At 38.5% G+C, this 5,428-nt stretch overlaps 1 long non-coding RNA gene across 1 annotated transcript; it reads right to left on the reverse strand.

Moving 5' to 3' along the window:
• Nucleotides 1-494: 494 nt before the first annotated feature.
• Nucleotides 495-4,843, reverse strand: LOC126964912 (uncharacterized). Its single transcript, XR_007729446.1, has 3 exons — nt 4,579-4,843; nt 948-1,025; nt 495-662 (listed from the first exon to the last, which is right to left on the reverse strand). It is a non-coding gene; the product is annotated as an uncharacterized LOC126964912 (long non-coding RNA).
• Nucleotides 4,844-5,428: the final 585 nt, after the last annotated feature.

The following is a 5,428-nucleotide window of genomic DNA, read 5'->3' on the forward strand; positions in this document are numbered from 1 at the left end:
ATAAAAATAGTTGCAACTCTGTCTGCATGACTTTAAGGCTAAATTTATTTTGTTTTGAACACAACGTTGTTAATTCTTAGTTCTGCTGTTTTGTGAGTTTTAACTTATGAAACACTTTTAAAATGAACAAAAAGTGAATTAGGTAAATTTGCCGTTAATTATATGAAGCATATATAGTGCAGCATGAAATATGCTGATAAAAAAACAAAATGTACATAAAGTTAACACATTGTTGAAGGTGAAGTGGAATCAAAATCAATAAATTACCAAGAAAACTGAATTTAATTGGTAATAAAAAAGAATATCCAAACACTGCTGTTTTAATTTAATAATTTGCCAAATATCAATCCCACCAGTGGGAGGCTTCTTGCGACGGTTACGGGGGGCTTAAATGAAACTACCCGTACCGGCCTTTAAATGTTTATTTAAAAATAATTAAAATACAATTTGAGCAAGGGTCGTAGGGTGTATTGTTGGTTGATCTAGTTTGTCCTTGTAGCTCGGTACTCCCCTGACGTTGAAGACGCTGGTGCAGGCCCCTCAGCTGGAGGTTATGACTCGACGTGTCACAGGTGATTCCCGATACTCGGTGTCCGGGTAACTAATCACCGGAACTTGGTGGAATTATATCTTTTAACGTTCCAAAATCTTATCCTGGAACCCTGTGAATGATGTCCACAGTTAAGACCACATTCTTATGTCTCCGCTGATTGTGAACCACGTGCGTCCGTGTCTATTATTAAGGGTGAAGCCGTAAGCAGGAGGTGTAGTTGTTCACAATCAGAACGGAGTTACAATAATAAAAAAAAGAAAAGAAAGCGAAAGCAAAGAAAGAATAATTAATTTTGAAAAGAAAATTAAATGTTTGCTAAAATACTACTTTTTTTAATAACTACTTCAAAGTTTTACAAGTACTCAAATAATATTAACACGTGTCCAACACTTACCCTATCGGGGTGACGATAATCCTTGAAACTTATTTTTATATTATGTTAAGACAACCGGTGATTAAAAAAATTATATAACTAGGTATTTTACGGCAAACGTGATAAGTCACTGCACATAATATAATGACGTGTTGCTATTACCGAGCGCAGCCGTGGTATGGCGATAGCCGGGCGACGGGTGACGCGAGCGAGCCATGCATTTTTTATGAACAGCAAAAAACTCGCCTACGCTCGCGCACAAAAGTGTTTACGTTTTATTATTTATTAGTTTTATTATTTTATGTTATTAGTTTATTTTTATTTCATTATTTTATGTAAAATAACGTATGTAATGTAAATACAACGTTACAATACCCCCCTCGCTACGAAAGGATTTTATTATTTAAAAAAAAATCCTCTTGAGTAAAAAAAAAGAACTAAATTATTTACTTAATCCTATTAATTTTAAATCTTTGATATGCCAGGTACCTAGATTCTTTCCTGACATATCTGCTAAAACGTATACTAAGGGAGATTTTTTTTCCAAAACACGACATTTAATAAATTTTGGTGCTAACTTTTTACTAAAATATTTGTCCTTGTCACTTAAAACGTAAGCTCGTTTCATAACTATATCCCCTACGTTAAATTCAGAGGCTTTTCTACGAAGATTATAATGTGACGAGTTTTTGAGGTGTGCATGCCAGAGTTTTGCCTGAACGACTCCAAATAAGTTTGAAAGGCAACCCAAATTGTCAGCATACAAATCTCTGGGAAAAAATAAAACTTCGTCTCCCAGGTCGTTATCAACGTAGTGTGTACCACAGGTAACTAACTCTCTTCCGAATACTAAAATGAAGGGGTAAAACCAGTTGCTTCATTCACCGAATTGTTAATAGCGAACTGTACCTTGGGAATAAAAGTGTCCCAAGTGCGATGGTCATCCTCCACAAATGTAGAAATACAAGTTATAACTGTCCGGTTGTAACGTTCGACACTGTTCACTTGAGGTGTGTATTTAGGGGTATAAAATATATTGGGAATGTTATATTGTTTAAAAAGGGATTCGGTGATTTTACTAATAAACTGACTGCCATTGTCCAAGAAGATGGTTTGAGGGACTCCGTGAACTAAAATAACTGAGTCTTCTAGAATCTTAGTGACAGCAGTAGATGTTGCAGCCCTTAAAGGGAAGATCAAACAAAATTTTGAAAAACAACATGTGACTACTAAAATATAACTATGTTGTTTTCTACTGACAGGTAGAGGACCCATTACGTCAATAGAAATCATTTGAAATGGTCGGCTACATTGCTTAGGGCGACCCATTTCTCCTAATGTTAAATGGTTCTGAGCTTTGTACGAGAGGCACTTAGTACAGGAACCAACGAATTTCACTACATCCTGATGCATGCCTGGCCAGAAATAGCGTAACGCAAGTCGACGGTACGTTTTGAAGATACCAAGATGTCCAGCTTTAGGGTCAGAGTGGTTTTCGTTGATTACTTGATCTCTTAACTCACTTGGAACTACTTCTTTCCATGAAAATTCTGAAGTTAAATTATGATATTTATCTTTAGAAAGCCGAAATAAACTATTATTTTTAATGAAAAAATTAGGTGAATTTTGAGGTTTATTAATGCAATTATTAAAAATATTTTTGTACCAAGAATCTGTGGTTGTGGAATAGGATCCTGAAGTATTTATTGCATTGACAGGAAGAGCTCTTGAAAGGGCATCTGGGATGACATTGTCGACGCCGCGACTATGCTTAAGTTCAAAGTTAAACGCGGACAGTCGAACACCCCAGCGAGCTAGCCTACCCGTAGGGTTATTTAGAGACAGGAACCATTTTAAGGCGCTGTGGTCTGTATAGACAGTGAACGGTCTACCGTTCTCTAAATAACATCTCCAGTGTTCAAGAGCAACGAATACAGCTAAAGTTTCCCGCTCTGTAATGCTGTAATTTTTCTCTGCCGCTGACAACGACTTGCTCATATAAGCTATGGGGTGCTCCTTACCGTCTATGATTTGTGTTAGCATAGCTCCCACACCATAGTTACTGGCATCGGTATGCACCTCAAATGGCTTGTTGTAGTCAGGACAGGATAGAACAGGAGCGGAAACCAAACATTCCTTCAGCTTCTTAAAAGCTGCATCAGCCTCCGCCGACCAGATGAATGGTGGTGAACCCTTCTTGCTTGAAGTCAACTTATTAAGAGGACCTGCTATTGTGCTAAAGTTGGGAACGAAACGCCGATACCATGTGGCTGTTCCGAGAAAGCGCTTAATATCTTTCCGACAAGAAGGTGTCGGGTAAGTGAGGATAGCTTGCACTTTCTCTGGATCAGTACGTAATCCACAATTATCAACAACGTATCCAAGATACCTAAGTTAACTCCGAAAGAACTGGCATTTTTCCAAGTTAATGGTGAGGTTTGCCTGCTTTAACTTTTCTACCACACGCAGTAAAAGAGAAACGTGGGATTTGAAGTCATTTGAGACGATAATAATGTCATCTAGATAAGCAAAGACTTTGAGGTCAAACTCCCTGAACAGCAAATCAACTAATCTCTGCTGAGTGGCAGGTGCATTTGTCAGTCCGAATGCCGTACGTTTGAAACGGAAAGTATCACGGCCTGGCACGTAAAACGCCGTTTTGTCCCGATCTTCGGTAGCTATTGGGATTTGCCAGAATGCCTTAGATAAGTCAAGACTTGATAAATAACGAGCATCCCGAAGATTATCTAAAATCTCTGATACGTAAGGTAAATTATACGCGTCGCGTTTGGTCACAGAGTTCTGTGCCTGTTCGACAAGAATGCGCTGTTTTTCGGGAGAGAGCCGATAATAGCGTTGTCGAATGGGCTGTGCATCACCGGTGTCAATGTGGTGAGTGATCAACTTTGTCTCGCCCAAACCTTTAGACTCGGTAGAGCATGAGACTCTTAATCTCAGGGTCGTGGGTTCGAGCCCCACGTTGGGCGCCAATGCGACGGTTACGGGGGGCTTAAATGAAACTACCCGTACCGGCCTTTAAATGATGTTTATTTAAAAATAATTAAAATACAATTTGAGCAAGGGTCGTAGGGTGTATTGTTGGTTGATCTAGTTTGTCCTTGTAGCTCGGTACTCCCCTGACGTTGAAGACGCCGGTGCAGGCCCCTCAGCTGGAGGTTATGACTTGACGTGTCACAGGTGATTCCCGATACTCGGTGTCCGGGTAACTAATCACCGGAACTTGGTGGAATTATATCTTTTAACGTTCCAAAATCTTATCCTGGAACCCTGTGAATGATGTCCACAGTTAAGACCACATTCTTATGTCTCCGCTGATTGTGAACCACGTGCATCCGTGTCTATCATTAAGGGTGAAGCCGTAAGCAGGAGGTGTAGTTGTTCACAATCAGAGCGGAGTTACAATAATAAAAAAAAAGAAAAGAAAGCGAAAGCAAAGAAAGAATAATTAATTTTGAAAAGAAAATTAAATGTTTGCTAAAATACTACATTTTAAATAACTACTTCAAAGTTGTACAAGTACTCAAATAATATTAACACGTGTCCAACACTTACCCTATCGGGGTGACGATAATCCTTGAAACTTATTTTTATATTATGTTAAGACAACCGGTGATTAAAAAAATTATATAACTAGGTATTTTACGGCAAACGTGATAAGTCACTGCACATAATATAATGACGTGTTGCTATTACCGAGCGCAGCCGTGGTATGGCGATAGCCTGGCGACGGGTGACGCGAGCGAGCCATGCATTTTTTATGAACAGCAAAAAACTCGCCTACGCTCGCGCACAAAAGTGTTTACGTTTTATTATTTATTAGTTTTATTATTTTATGTTATTAGTTTATTTTTATTTCATTATTTTATGTAAAATAACGTATGTAATGTAAATACAACGTTACATTCTTTGCGCAAGATACCGGCTAGGTTATGGGTACCACAACGGCGCCTATTTCTGCCGTGAAGCAGTAATGTGTAAACATTATTGTGTTTCGATCTGCACGGCTCCGTCGTTAATGATATTTAAACTATCATCAACTGGACGTCCTGCTTATCTCGTCCCTTATATTCATACAAAAATGGGACATCACACTACGTAGGAGGGGATGTCTCACAAATGTGACAAAGACGGGGAAGGGGTCAAAAAACTGTGTGACCTATATTATGGATGGCCCCCAAAGCAATTACAACGAAATGTAATCTTCCTGCCGTTCAAATAAACTACGATTAAATATAATTTCTAATCGCATAGAAGGTCAACAATACTTCAATAAATCATATTTTCATTACATTATAATTGCTCTAAGCTTCAAGGAGAGCGAGCTCAATTACGAGAACAAAATGGTCCCATATAACGGCAATTTATTAAAAACATCTGTTGTAACTTTAATATACCGCTAACTCTACGAGCTTCCTGTCTAAGATAAGAAGAAATTCAATTTTTCACGGTGGTAATAAAGGAAATCGCAGAAGCCGGCGACT

Source organism: Leptidea sinapis, chromosome 6, assembly GCF_905404315.1.
Source record: "Leptidea sinapis chromosome 6, ilLepSina1.1, whole genome shotgun sequence".
Classification (NCBI taxonomy): Eukaryota; Metazoa; Arthropoda; class Insecta; order Lepidoptera; family Pieridae; genus Leptidea; species Leptidea sinapis.